Source organism: Condylura cristata, unplaced genomic scaffold (genome assembly GCF_000260355.1).
Source record: "Condylura cristata isolate star-nosed mole 26May11 unplaced genomic scaffold, ConCri1.0 scaffold00013, whole genome shotgun sequence".
Taxonomy (NCBI): Eukaryota; Metazoa; Chordata; class Mammalia; order Eulipotyphla; family Talpidae; genus Condylura; species Condylura cristata.
Genome location: NW_004567114.1, coordinates 52,392,366 through 52,409,042, shown reverse-complemented (window position 1 = coordinate 52,409,042; position 16,677 = coordinate 52,392,366).

Genomic DNA, 16,677 nt, shown 5'->3' with positions numbered 1-16,677 from the left:
CCCCGCAAAATGTCTCTGGTATATGGTTGTTCATTATTTTTGTTATTTTCTCGTTAAGGCTAAAATTAAATTTTAAAAAATTGGAGCTGCTTTCAGTCAATGAAAACATTTTAAGCAACTGAGATATAATTACTTAAACATAATATTGGAAAAAAGATAAATTACATTTCATCTTGTTTCTTTTCCAGTTTCACTTTATGTTACAGAAGAATTGGCCTTCATTATTATCTACATGTATTGTTTTTATTGTATGACCATATCGTAACTGTGTTGGAAAACTATTTTTCAGTGTTTCCTCAAAAGAGGGAAAAAGGAGTCTCTTCTAGTCAGTCCAAGATTTAAGCCTGCTGAAGGTAGCAGGAATTGCTTGCTCATATTTTAAAGAAGAATTTGGCTTCCCGCCACAAAAGTTCAAGTGACCACTTAAGATTTCTCATAGAGAACTACTGTATGCAAACACATGAGCTGTGGATTGATTCTTAGTTAACTGCCAGACCACCAACTTTGCCAGTGCCATTAACTGCAATACAATCTTGAACAATTTGCCAAACCATCAAGTTTTCCCCTTCTGATCTCTCTGGTATATTTCAGACCATCTACAGAAAGTTCAATAGTAGTACATATAATTTCACACTTGTGCGTCAGGTTGATGGAAGAAGTGGGCATGCTACAATGCTTTCAGAGTTACAATTCAAGTGAGAAATACAACAGCATATTAAATTCATGGATGAACAATGGAAACTTGAAAGCCATAATTTCAAGTTTTATTTTTGCAGGTATTGGCGTACAACACTAAATTATTAAGACTAGTGCAATATAATTTGAATCATAGGGAAAAGAAAGCATTATGGAGTTTGGGGAGTATGCATAAGCTGTGAAATAGTTTCATAATAGCAAATTTTGTGAAACGTAAACTGAAAAATTGTTTTGAAAAACTACCTCTACCTAATTCCTGTGGTGGTTTACATGTGTCTAGCGATCACATAAGTCTGCCAGTACTGACATACAGAAATAATGAGGCAGCAGCTAGATACTTGTTAGCTTTTGTTGCTTATTGCTTAAGAATATGGATAGCTAACAACCCAAGAAAAAAAATATATCTTTTGCCCACAAGATTTACTGAGGAGTAGCAATGGATTTTTGTTAATAATATCCTGTCCCAAAGTTTTTTTCACATTCCAAACTAGGTAAGTTTATAAAACATTGTTCTCTGATGATGTCAACAGTGAAGAGAGTATGTCACTGATGTGAAAATATTCCTACACTTTTAGCAACAGCACAGTAGGCATATTTGCAAAAGCAAAAAGAATAAATAAATAAAAATCTATATAGTTGGCAAAGACTTTAAAGCACTGACCATGGATCAGAAGACAATGATCTCAGTAAGGACTTAAGATTAATAACAATAGTAATCCTGGTTATTTGTTTACTATGGTTACTTTCTCTGTTGTCTTAGAGATCAGAGAAAGGAAAAGGATATAAAGGACATAGAGATGCCAGAATGGATAGAGTTGGATGAGTAAGACCTGACACTAGATTAATTAAACGTTTTGAAATTTGTGAGACCTCAGTTAAGTCTTCCACGGCCTTTATGCTGACTGCAAATGTCCTTGACTCCATATGCTCCTGACTCTTCATTCCAGAGATCTACTTTCTTTCTAATCCTTTCTTCACAGGAGCACCATGCTTCTGCTGGAATTCTCTCCTTCTTTCTTTCATTTATAGACGAAAGCTCATCATAATAAATAATACAATATGCTCAGGTATTGAGTTGATAAGAAAACAAAAGGTTCTATCTTCTGCTTCTTGCTATGCTGGTAGAACATAATGGACCTCTACATATATATCTTTGATCTCTGTTCTGGGAGCTGATTCCATAATTTCAAATTAGGATAGGGAAGGTTTTAGTAGGGTTTTGGGGGATGGACAGTTATCTTGCTGCTGCTAAGATTTGCTGGTATTGCAGTCATATCACTTAATGGACTGCACTTCTCAGATTCTTTCCAGAAAAGTATGATATAGATGATCATTCTATTAAAGAATAGCTAGAAATATGCAAATGCCAAATTTCTTGCTTAGACTTAGGAAAATTTCAGTTCAGTATTTTCCAGGTCAGAGACCACATGAATCTAGGAAGCCCCAATACCCACTTGGAATATAGATAAGCACCTGTGAAAGTCCTATGAATTATTTCTCCATTGTCTGTAATCAAAACATTGCTTTGTAAGAGCTAGTTGATAGTCAAGTAGCCTTTTAAATCAAGGAAGTTAACTTGGAAAGCCTGTATCATAACACTATTGAGGTGATTAACAGTATTATATATCTGCTTTACCAAAATTTACTTCTTAGACAAAGTGCTACTGATGTAATATCTCTTTTCATTTTCAACAAGTACTTTAATATAGAAAAAACCGAATTCCTGACACATCAAATTCTCACATGACATGACTTTTTGGTTGGGCTTTTAGTTTCCATTATTAAAAATCCATATTAGTAGATGTTATAATCCCAGCATATAATTTTGAAGCAAAGCTTTCTTGAAATTATGAGTTTTTATTTGTGTAAATAAAGAAATAAAAGTGAAATAACATTTTCTTGTATTAATAATAATGAAAATTCTTGATGGCATTCATGAAAGACATGTAATTAGACTGAAATTACATCTACATAATTCCATTAGAAATAGATGTATTTCTACAACATAATTCAATTAGGCTAAAAATATGTTAACAGCTTTATTTCCAGATCCATTTAGCCTTGCCAGATTAAATATGGAAATCCACTTAAATCAGATTTTCAGGGGAAAAAAAGTTTTTTGCTTTTTGTTTTTGTTTTTTCCCAAGTATATAGTATGGATAATACATGCCTATATAGCATGGGAAATATTTCTACTAAAACAAACAAACAAAATATCAATGTTTAGCTCTCAAATTTTATTGAGTGTGTTGTATTTTATTTGCTAAATCTGAATATTCTAGCTAGTCTAACATTAATTTACTCCAGTAAATAACTCCTATATTTGATAACACTGTTTACAGGTTCAGGGAAGAAAATATTTTATATTCATTCTAAAAAGGAAACTGTACAATGAATATCAAAGATGAGTCCTTTCCAAAAATGGAGGTTTCTAAAAGGCAACTAATGTAATAAGAGTAGAATGTCAGACTTTAGAATAGATTAATCATAACTATTTCAGATGTTAGTTAATTTAAGAATAGTGGCAGAAGAGATTTAGGTAAAGGGGAAGAAGTTAGTAAAGTAGGGAAGCAAAAGTCTTATAGAGATATTTTTTTCTAGAAAAAGAAAAACAAATGGTATCACTTGTTGGAGGTATGTAGTGGAAACAAATGAGAAATCAGACTACAATAAAGTAAAAATCAAAATAATCAGGCAACTATTGATCAGAGAAAATCTGTAGGGGAAGAGAGAGAAGGACCAGGACAGGGGTGGGAAGAGCATATGGGACTATGGTGATGGTGCAGGGTGAATTGGTGGTGGGAATTTCACGGGAATATCATACACTGTTCAAAAGTGAAAGATAATTAAATCAATATCTTTGAAAAATGAATTAAAAATCTTACATAGAGAGACAGTAATAAACAAAAGACCTATACTACCTGTATATTAATGTATGACTTTGAAGCTCACTTCCCAGCTTTCATTGTATAGTGCATACTATATTGTAGACATTGCCGTAAATGTTTATTAGATACTGGCTCTCTGATCTTCAAGCAAGCTTGTGAAAAGATACTATTATTAGCTCCACTTTACAAATAAGAGGTTAAGAAAATTACATAATGTTGCAGAGCATGTAATGGTGGACCAGGGATTTGAAACTCACTGAGTCTATCTGCTGCCTTCATACCAAACCACTACTAATTTTATTTTTATGCATAAAATGCTGTAGCTGAAATCATAAATTAATATCTATACTGATGTGCCTATTAATGTGCTGGCTAGAAAAAAAGGACATTATGAATCTTGTAAGAATGGGGAATTTTTTTTCTATTCACTAATGAAAACATTTTGAATAGTACTATTTTTTAAAGATAATACCAAAATATAAAATAAGTGAAATGAAAAATAAACTTATTTTCCCTCAAAACAAATTTACATTAACAACAATACTGAATCTGTGAATTTCAGGGAAAGGGTTTGGGCATAATTTTTCAACCAATTTATAAAAGACATGTGGCAACCTTTAATTATATTTTTTTATTTTTAAACTTTTCCAGTGTAATGTTGGTGACTATAAGTGTTTAGAGATATGCATTTAAAAATTAACTCATTCATCTTCCAAGGATCCCATCTTAGGTTTTTGGTTTTCAAAGAACTCTCTTAGAAAGCACCTGCTGAATGATTATCCTTGTTGATTTGCTTTTCAGGCTCTGACTGGTCTAACTCTGAATTTCTCTTCTTTTATCAAAGGCTTTGTGATGTGATTTCTCAGCCAATTATTCAAATTCATTTTTATTAATGTCATATAATTCTGAATCTACTGCAACATTAATAATTTTACTTTGTAATCAATTTTGAACACTTTAAAATTATATTGTCAACTGTGCAAGATCAAACAACCATGAAGAAACTGACCAAAGCCTAGTGCAATGTCCGGACAGAGATAAATAAGAGCTATAACTGGGAAGAAATGCTTGAATGGCTATTAATTTGTAAGTGACTGGTTTACTTGGTAACATTTTCATATTTGATAAGTTTTGTCTCCCTACATAACATTTTTTTGATAAATTCCTCAGTTAATCATGTTGACATATTTAGAATTAAGATGTTAGTTATCATTCACAAAATTCTCTCATATGAATATGCTGTCATTAAAAATTTTTGAGCAAGTGTAAAAACAGCTAAATGTTCTGTATTATTTTAGTATGCAAAGGGATTTCAGAATTCTTTGGGTTGAGCCCTAATTAAGTTGTGTGAGCAACTTAAAAATTTAATCTGTGGTATACCCAGTTAAAATAACTGTCAATTGAAAATTGCATAAATATGCTATATTTTAGTTATAAACACTTATTCATATTTAGTATGGAACTTAATGGGAATCTTATATCTTGCAAATTTTTAATGTTTTTATAAGTGTGAATAAGATACCAGAGTTATGCCAGACCTTACTGAAAGATTTTGAAAGCTACTTAGTCTAAAAGCTTTTTTTCTGTCTTTCTAGTTCAATCAAAGAATAATTTTTAAAAATCCTAAAATCCAATTGTTTCCCTAGTTTAAATAGGTGCTTATCTCCTTACTAAAGACCAAATATGTATTTCTGCCTTTATTGTATTTTCTTCTTTCGGCCACATTTCCTCTTTCCTTCTCTCCTGTTCTTTCCCTTCTATCATTTCCCTACTGATAATGATTTTTTTCTTCCCTCCATTCATATAAAATTTATGCTTCTTTCACAGATAACCAATTCCAGTCATACTTCCTTTATCTTAATAGCGTCTTCCAGACATTTCAATAAATTTATTAATTGCTGATGTTAATCCTATCTAAATTTATCATATATTTTATTATAGAAAGTAACGTACTCTAAGATGTGAAGAATAAGGTATTTTGATGAATTAAAAAAAATTAAGACTCAGTTTTAAAGAAAATAAAATTAGGAACAAAGTACATTTAACTTTGACCTACTTGTAAAATACTAGCTTATATCAAAAAGAGGAGACAGTCAATTTCCTTTTTATAAAAGAAACTTATTCTCAAGAAATGGATGATTATGGACTATGAGCTTAGATTCAACTCTCTTCTCAAGCTGTTTTCATGCAGTTCAAAATAAAATCTCTTGATGTCCTCTCAAAGCTCAGAAAAGTACAGTTCACAGTATTGAGACAATGTCATTACATCTTTGTTGCTTTTGTTTGAGTGAGATTGCAATTCCTTTCTAGTGTTTGAGGAAACTAATCCTTGTAGTTCTTTTTGCATGCAATTTCAGCATTACCTTGGACCTTTAACTCTCCTTTTATACATTACTTACGAAGGAGGTGATGGTACACTTCAAGACAGTAGACTTGGTTGCAAACTCACTATGAATTCAAATAGTCCTCTTTAATGGCCCTAAACAAGAGAACAGATGCTAGCTCCATCTATGTAAAATGAATCCAACTACTCCCAAATTGTCCCACCTCAGTCTCTTACTTCTAGAACAGCACTGATATTTGGCCTTTCAAGAATTACTTTCTGTGGACTAAACATATGACTTTGAATATCTGTTTCATGATTAATTTACCTGTAGGTTCCAATTATCTGTGATTAGGCATATAACCTAAGTAAATTATAAATAGGTGAACTTATTCATTTTCACTCTCAATATTATTTTTAGCTGACACAGCATTGCAGTTTGAAAGGTTTAAGATTTCCTTTTGATTACATTGGGAATACTGCATGAAAAGTAGGTGTAATTCTTGTTACCATGCCTGCTGCTGCAGTTGACCAGTTTTAGTGACTTTTTGGAACTCAATCTCTTAGTAGCTTCTGTTAGAAGAGGAAAATCTCTTTAATTAACATCATGTATATAAAAATGGAGTATGAGAATGAAAAACCTTATTATTTTAAATCAGTAAAAATTTAAGAGGAATATATACTATAAATTAAGACTGAAGGAAAATCTCACACAATTACAAGCAATTAGACCTCAGAAATTGTTTATGCATTATGATACTATTTTGACATAACTGGGTTTTGACTATTTGAGTTTTCAACAGATTCCTATAAGGTAAGCAACTATAGGCAGTTGAATACAATTCTTGTGCTAAGCAATTTACATGTTACTTCCTAATAACTCTGTGAGATAACTTTTTAAATGTCTATCCTAGAGATTAAAACAAACAAACAAAAATGATGTAAAGAGAGTCCAGGTGACTTTTCCAGGGTCACAAAACCCTAGAGCAGTAAAGCAGGCTGGGATTCAGATTATGGAAATGCTCTATCTGTTATAGAGTTCAAATTCTGAATTTCAGAAATGAATTGGAGCCAGAAAATGTGGAATAAAAAGCAGCATTACCACTGCTATATTAAAAATGTCTTAAGCTGTTTATGGAATTTTTTTAGAAATATAGAATTTTCTTTGTGTCTATGAGATACATTATAACTTTTATTATGTGTACTAATTTTAACAATGTAGATGTAAACAAATGACACAGAAATAATATTAGGAAAAATAGAAAGATAGATGACACATTGGGAAAATATTATTACTTTTTAATGTGATTTAATGCCAATTATAATGGAACAGAATATAGGAAACATGAGAGTTGTATCACTTATAAATTAAAATTTCCTAGTGTTGTGTTAGATAATTAGGGAAAAGCAGTAAGTTGTTGCCATTTTCCACTATCTAAGGTGCAAGGCAAGGGCTGTTGAGAGTCAGGTATATAACCGTCATTTCCTCATGAGAAAAGATAGAGGGAATTTTTGAAGGCTTAGTGAGGTACTATGACTAACAGTCTCTGAACACCAGGAAACATCTTCCTTGACTAACAGTGAGACTGTCTTTACTCTGTTACAATCTGTTGACATCCTTCTATCAAACTCACCATTGTCTGGTTGTGACAACTGCACAGGACCATAGAGGACAATGTGCAAGCCAATGAAGCTTTAAATTTAACAAAATACTCAATCATAGGCTTAAATGCTAGCTACCTCACTCTTAGAATCATCTATGATCCTCTTATTACTAATCGACAGCCTTCCTCATTTCTGTTCTTTCTCTATTTCCTAGGTTATTCATCTTTGAAAAGTATTTCCACATATTTCCATATACAATCTTAGCTTCATTCCCCAACTATTTTTTTCAAATTCTCCTGATAACATTTTATAATCAAGGCTCTGGAGGTTTTCCAAGATAAGTCTTTAGCCCTTTGGCCTTGTTTTTTAATGCACGTAAAAAAAACAAAAAACAAAAAACATTTGTTCTCTTGGCCTTATCTAAACTGATATGTGCTAAAATAAAATTCACATTTCTTTTTTGAATCCTCTCATAAGTACACGAGAGAATGGCCACATACCGATTAGTTCCTCCCTTTCCATCATCTTGTTTTTACTTCTAAGTCTACATTTCTGAAACCAAAATTAATATATACTCCAATAAAAATGTCAAGACACAAACAGGAAATGCACAAAATGAAAAGAAAAATGACTAACAGGTATAAAATGCTTAAAATCACTAGTTATCAAAGATGCAAATCAAAACACAAAAAGGCATGCCATTTACACATATCAAGTTGTCAAAGACTATTCTAAAATCATAATACAAAGTATTGACAATAATATAAGGAAATGGTCACTCATATATTGTTGACAGAAGAGTAACTTGACAAAACTTTTCTGAAATAAAAGTAGGTAATATATATCAAAAACCTTAAAATGGCAAAGTAAATATAATCCAGTAATTTCATTTATCAGGATATATTTCATGGGGAAAGTGGATAAGATCATATTTATACATAACTTACAACATTTTTTATACAAATTAAAAGATAAATTATGTTAATTATGCAACATTATGAGGATTATTTAAATATAATGCTATATCCAGGCAATAAAATATAATGCAGTTAGAGAAGAACTACAGTATGAGAACATGTTACTGATATATTTATGTTCATGGATAAGTTGCTTTGTGTAGATATTTACTAGTTTTATCACCTAGCACTCATTCCCTCATGTTCTGGTAATAAGATCCCAGTTTCATAACTGCAAAGCTGTTTCACTTCAGCCAAAAGATTAGGCAAGACTTTTTTGGATACTTTTCCCAATTACAAATTTTAAGAGTAATAATAAAGAGACCAACAACAGCAGCCTATGAAGAGAATGTTTATCAGTTCCTGCTGCAAAGCTATCAGTGACTGCAAGTTCCTGCCACTGGAGAAAAATTCAATTTTAACCCCGTAGTTACTATACATCCTTGGATAAACTTCTTCCTTGTTTTGCCTTCTCTTCTCTCTCTGCCCCCATGTTCATAATTTCTTCTTTTCCCTCTTTACTACTCCTTTTCTATCTCTTTTGCATAAAAAAGTCAAGAAAGTTTCTGTTGAATGCAATTTAAACCAACATGTGATACTCAAGATTCCCGCTAGAATGAGTTAGTGTAGATAGATAAATCTTAATACCTCCACAGCTTGTATTCTTAACCATTACACTTTTTTGTATGGATATAGGATTATATTTAAATAATCCTCTTCTGTGTATGTTTTAGAGGATGATCACAAAACTCAAGCCACCTCTGGTTATTCCTGCTTAAATGCTTTCATCAAATTTTATTAAAGCCAATTTTCCTACTTTTCTTTCTCTTCCAACTGAAATTCTCACACTGAATATCAAAATACCTACTACCTAAAAACATTGTCATTAAACGATAGAGACTCTCTCTTCATGACATTTATTTACTGGTGGCATTTCAGGCAGAAGGGTCAAAGCCAAGAATAACTCTTCAGTTTGAAGAATCACCTTGGCTACCCATAACTTACAGGTAAGATAAAATCTTCACCTGAGAAACCTCACATGCAAGGTATTTTTTAGTTTGGTGTAAATATACTTCCCTAGTTAGCCCCTACACTGCTTGCTTCATTTCTCCTTCCCAGTGTTCTTACCACCAAGTTCTCACCCTTATCTGATCATATGATTAACACATAGTGCTCTTATTTTTGTTCTTAAAGGTAGCATTCACTTATGAAACCTCGTATGACGATTTTTTCATTGCTTTTTACTTTTTAAGGTTTACTTTTATGTGTTCAGGTAATGAAAACACTGAGTTAATTAACCTCTTCCAATCTGAGTGGTTTAGATATTTTATTGCTTTCAACTAGCCTCCATCCAGGCATCCTGTCCTCTACCTTCCCCTTCCCTTTGTTCTTTTCTTACTTCCTCCCTCCTTTCCTTCTTTCTTTGTTTCATTCTTTCTTTCCTCCTGTTTTCCCAGTTTAGTGGAAAATGAATAGGGAGAATGGCTGGCATAATTTTGAGTTGTGGTCAAAGCAATTATTTATACTAAAAAGACACTTCACTACATCAGTGTTTAACTCTGTATATAAATACCATAACAGAAAAATAAAGAATTTTATGTTTCCTTTGATTTTTTTTCACATGTTTTGTTAAGGAACAGATATTTTCTTAAGACAATGTGGGGCTCTCATTATTACTGATGCTTTGCTATAGGGTTTTGGCTCTTGGAATACAAAATTACTGTGGACAAAACAAAGTGAAATACTTTTTTTAAAAAAAAATTAGATGGAATGTATTCTATACAGCTGGAATCCAATAATTTGATAATAAATATATTAAGATACATGAAAAACCTCTGATGTTTATAAAGAAAAGGACATCATATGACTTAAGCTTGCATGTAAGTTTGATATATTTAAATGTAATATCCCAACTTGTCTCTGAAGTACAAAGACTTAGATTGAGATTTTAACAGTCAGCCTAGCCTTTTCCACTATCTTAGTAAGAGTTGAAATATGTTTTCCTGCTTTCTTATTTTGATACCAATTCAAATAGATATTAACATATTTAGGGTTTCAAGATTATTTTAGGTGTGGGCATTGAACATGAATCTTTGTTAAAGAGTATCCCCAGATGTTAGAACTTTTTCACTCTGCACAGAAATAGGAATATATTTACATATTGGTGTGACACTTCTACCTGTTTACTATCTGTCACCAAAGTTAAAGTGTAGATGTGGGTAAATTTCATTGCTTGTTTAGACTTTACAAATATAATTACGCAGTGTCAGACAATAAGAAATGGAAAACACTTAAGTGGCTTTCTTATACCTGGATTTGTTGATTTTGTTTTATCAATGAGGGCTTTCATTAAGAGCCACAGAGGTTAGTCTCTCTCAATTGATGTAGTGGCAACAATTTACTCTCTTCTGCCACAGTAAGGCGGAATGAAAAGAACCTGTCCTTCAATCTGTTTGTGGTAGATTTTTTTTTAAGTATAAACACTGAATTCCTCTGCTTACTTGGAGATGGAAGGTCATTAACAGGGCACTTGAGCAGATTGGAATTACAGTCAATTGAGACGCTGAAACACCCTAAATGGCCTAGTGCAGCAACTAAGTGCTTCTTAAATTCCAAAACTTTTACTTGAGCACACCAATCATGCATTTCCATTGCGCTTAGTAAATGCTGTTTTTTATGTTTTTGTATGAGGAAGCAACACAAATTTAAATTACTATGCTTATTAATTTGTTAAGATGTTAAATGTAAAACAATTCTAATTTATAGGGTTAGGTATTAAAATTAATAAAAATAAGTGAAAAGTAATTTTGGTGCTATATCTAATAAATAATGTAATTTATTTTAAGATTTTGTTTGAGATTCCATATTAATTTGTCCTGTTATAGTCTATTCTACAATCAATCAAGTCAAAGTTTCTCCCTTTCAGTCTCAATCTCTTTCTGTGTGTGTGTGTATGTGTATGCACACGTTCTTCATCTCTTAAATGTTGGTTTAACTCTTAGAAAGAGAAATTATTGTAAAAACTACAAATATTTTCGTGATTTGTGGTAAATAATGGACTACAGAAAGGAAAAACTATATTTTCAAAAATGAACAACTTATAGGTAAGATATGTGATTGCCCATGAACAGATACCAAAAAACCTGTTATGGAAATCCCAAAGACTCCTTGATAGAAGAATATGAGCTCAAAGGAAAAACAAAAGATTTCTTTTTGAATTTACTAAAGCATAGTTTCCTTCATCATCATCTCCAAATGTTTAACTTGATTTGTATTCCTGTTTTTTGTTTTTAGATGCTCAGCATATATATTCTATGCACTTTTCTTTATTGCATCTTTGACTTTATTGATTTTTTTCCCCTTATGCTATAAAAGACAATGAAAATTTAAGCGGTGGGGGGGAGCAGGAATCCATTCACAAGAAAGGAAGTGTCATCAGCCATCAAAGTTGTCTTAGATCATATAAAATGTAGCTTATAAAAATAATCCATATCCAAAGTTTTATATTAAAATAACCATGTACAGGATAACAGTGAAGTTATTCTTCTATACTAAATCCTACTGTATACTAAGAAGAGCTGGATTTTTGTCTTAGTATGTCATTTACCAAAAGTAGGATAAGGCTACTTCATTTTCTTGCCTTAGCTTTTTCTGTGAAATGAAAAGACCCCATTAGATTATTTGTGGAGTTAATTTGTAGAGTTATGAACAACTCTAAACTTCTGTTAGGTCATTGGCAAACAAATGACTACACACACACACACACAAACTTAGTTAATGAAACCAAGTTATTAGTGAAAGAGAAACTTTGGGTGATTTTTATGGTCTGATTTAGAGACTGGATCATAATAAATAAAAAAAAATAAGGGAAACAGAGAGAAGGGCAGACTGTTAGAAGGCATATTTAGTCTTACAAAACCAGCTTAGAAGCTGAAAAGATACGGTGATAGGAACTTTGTTACTATAGCTTGAGAGATTGAGATTCAGGAGCTGAAAACTATGAACTGGGAAAACAGTATGCCAGTGTTACAGGTGTACGCATCTTTCTGAGATCAGAGTTAAAGGAAAAGCAGGAAATGAGGTGGCAATTAAGTAACTGACTGCTGTCAAGATTAGATTTTTTCCAAAAAGACTGTTTAGGGTAAGGTCAAAGGTAAAGATAGGGTTGAATCAAATAGGAATCACACCTTTTGATTTCCTAGATAAATCTAGCTATAAAAAACTTTACAGTAGAGTTTATACTGGGTCAGTGGTGCATATTTTGTAAATACACAAATTCTCAAACCTCACACTAGTAAATCATATGCTTGAGACTCACTTGTGAATACCTGCCAAGGTCCTAGAATATTACTGAGAAAACATGCATACCTCTCTTATCCTGCTTTGATACAAAGACTACCAAATAATAATATGCATTTTTTAAAATGACTAAATATATACTTACATCAGGGACTATTCAAAGCCATTATAGACTAGTAAGCAAATAATAAGTGTTCAAAGTCCATAACTATACATTTGTGTAATATACAGCTGTCACCTTCTATAGATTAAATAATGCAACTTCTCAACCATGGTCCTTTAACAAATATCTCTAACAGTTTAAATAGATATTTTCTAAACCAAGTCTTGATTTTATATATGTGTGTGTGTGTGTGTGTATGTGTATGTATTTACCTTTCTTAGGCAGCTGTTGCAGCAATTAATATTTAGCTGTTGTTTGTAAAACATTTTAGTGTTGAAGACTATTGTAAAAATTAAGTTTAGTAATTAAAGTGATCATAACTTATCAAAGCATATAGCAAACCATTACTTCTTTTTCAAGATTTCTTTCTTTATGCATACAAGAACTGGAGTACAGACTAGAGGTGTAGGTTTGAAAGGGTTCACCAGAGACAGAGTAAGGAACAGAACAGGCAGAGTGACCATTATCTATTGCTGAGAGGAGCAGCAGAGAGGACAGGAGAAACCTGCTGCACCATGTTGGTCAACTGCCTGGCCAGGGTTGAACCCATGCTGTAGTGGCTGAGGACAGCTTCTTTGTGCTGTGCTTTAACTCCTTGTACCACCAGGGAAGTCCCAGGAACCATCACTGTTAATGAACAATTTATATTCAATAAACTATGAATGTGTTAATTCATATTCAGCAGATATTTACTTAAAATTGTTTTTGCTGATGATGTAAACTTTATTTACTATCAAGTATAAAATAAGAATTTACTTCTCAGCAGAGTAGAGAATATCAGAGTGGATATCTATCTTGAAGAATTCAAGAGACTGCCAAATCCAGCAAATTTCTATGGGTGATTAAGACATTTAAATCTTAGAATATTTTTAACTATATTTAAGAAATTCATTTTATCATTTTATTCTTGGAATTTGTGAATAACTCTGATTACTCATATCTCATAATAGAAAGTCAAAAGATCAAGCTGACTTTTTGCAATTTTAAAAGTCCCCATAATTGCTCCCATAGACAGTTGAACATTTCTTAGTGCTCTCTGGAAGTCAAATTATTGTATTCATCGCATTATCTTATCTGAAACTTTGTGCAGCAAAATGTGACATGAAAAGGGTAAAAAGCTATGAGTCATTTTCAGTGTCCTCTACTATTCTGCCATTTTTTTTCCCTGCCACTTATTTCTTACTACCATTATAGACATAACCTCTGGGTATTGTTCTAGGTGGTGGTCTGGTAGTACATGGCTTATGTAATTAGTAAGTATAACAATATCTACCATTCAGAAAGCAATACTGCACATCTGCTTGATGCAGTTCTATCAGAGTAGTTGCTTTACCTTTGCTATGTATTTGATATTTGGAGTTTGGCTAATTTAACCTTATTTATAAAAATGAGAAAAATTCTTGCCATGTGAGACAGTGTGGATAGAACTGGAGGGAATTATGCTAAGTGAAATAAATCAGGGGAAAAAGAGGAAAGTAGATGATTTCAGTTGTACGTAGAATATAGAAAAATAACATAAAAGAACTGACAAAACGAAACCAAAACAAATCCTAGAAATTTGACTGCAGAAATGAGGTTACTGGGATTGGAGTGGGAAGAAAGGTGGCAGAAGACCTTATGATCTATGGTAACCACTACAGTGTTTTAATGGGGAGGGGGGGTGTGGTGTGGTGATAGACATCTGAGGAGGTATGAACCTATTCCCTTATACCATATACAGTATTGTAAACCATTACTTGAATAATAAAAAGTTGTTTATTGAAGAGAAAATGTTTTTCATTTATGATAATTAGAAGCCTCTCCCAATGACGATATCATAACTGACTACTCCTAGTTGAGGGAGAAAATGAAAGCTACTTGGAAATGATTTATCAAACCATTCATCCACTGTCTGAACATGTTTCCTTTCTCCTTCTTTCTTTCTAGTGGTTTCTTTCCCTTTTCTAAACATTTTTCCACTTCTCTTTCCCTAAAACTATTTTCCTTCAACATGCATCTTGTGGCAAATTCTATTTTCTCTCTCTGTCATACATACTTACCTCATGCTACATTCACCCTTCAATCCTTGAAACCTTTCATCTGCCCCTACCATTCTGCAGACTACTCTTGCTCAGGTCACTAGTGATCAAACCCAATTCAGTCTTTTGTCTTACCACACAGTGTTTTTCAGTGAATATCAATTACCACATTGTCTCTTAAAACTTTAATTTGATCTTTCATGATACTATACTCAGCTCTTGTTCCACTTTTTATTGCTCTGTATCTCATTTAGTTTGGGCCTTATTATTTTTTTAAAGATTTATTTACTTTATGCATACAAGAGCTTGGGTATAGGCCAGAGGTGCCGGTGGTGAGCGGATTTACCAGAGACAGAGTGGGGAGCAGTGGGCGGGACAAGAGAGGCCTGTCACATCATATGGGTTAGTTCCCTGGCCAGTGACTGAACTCATGCTGCAGTCGCTGCAGCTAGCTTCACAGTGCTGAAGCTTTAACTGGTTGTAGCAGCACCAGGGAGGCCTGGTGCATACATAATTGTTATAAAGCATTATGTCATTTTCTATAAGATTAATCTCTACCTATTTCAAGTACAGTCTCCTTATATGTGGATAAACTCCATAACTCTATATCCAGACCACTCCAATATGAGAACTTTTTTTTTTTTAATGAAAAATGAGCTCAGATTCTGCCTGGATCAATTTTTTTAATTTTTAAAAAATGTTTTAATATTTTTTACATCATTCTTCATTTTGTAATCTCAGTTGTAATGGCCATCGGGCTTGCCACCACCAATTCACCTATGTGACCATAGTCCAGTGTACTCTTCCCACCCTAGTGATAGGTTTATATTTATTATATATATGTCTCTGGTTTATATATATATATATATATATATATATATATATATATATATATCTTTAAGATTTATTTATTCATACAGAACTGGGGTACAAACGAGGGATGCGGAGGGTGAGAGGATTCACCAGAGTCAGAGTAGGGAGCAGAATAGGCAGATCGATGAAGTACACTGCTGAGGGGAGCAGCGGGCAGGTCAGGAGAGGTCTGCCACGCCATGTGGGTCACCTCCAGGGCAGGCGGGGATCAAACTCATGAAAAAGTGGCTTTAGCTTCTTAGTGCTGTGCTCTAACTCGCTGTGCCACCAGGGAGGGCCCAGTCTCTGGTTTATATTTGTTCATTATTTTCATTTTTACTCTACTACCTTTCTCTCTCTCTCTCTCTCTCTCTCTCTCTCTCTCTCTCTCTTTTCCTTGATCCCTATGCTCCTGTTATGAGTGAAACCATCCAGTATTTTTCTTTTTCTTTCTGGCTTATTTCACTAAACATGATCCCTTCCAGCTCCATCCACGTTGTTGCAAAAAGCATGTGTTTATCTTTTTGATTACTGAGTAATATTCCATTGGGTGGATCAATTTCTATTCTATCACTTAGGCTACAAACCTAAATCTTGACTTCTTTCAGTCTTATTTCCTCTATACTGGAAACCTTTTTAAGTGCTGTATCTCATCAATTATAGATGCAGATTTTACATTTCAACAAGTCTGAAGTCAAGATATGTTGCAGCAAATAACAATCAATATATTGTTACAGCTTGATTAACAGAGGTTTTATTGTCTCTTAGTGTTTCAAAAAGAAATGCTGCGTTCCATGGTCTGGTTTATGGGGCATTACACTATAGCTTAATATTTCCACTTCATTACTGAGCCTATAATTTGATTCTTCCTGTGTAC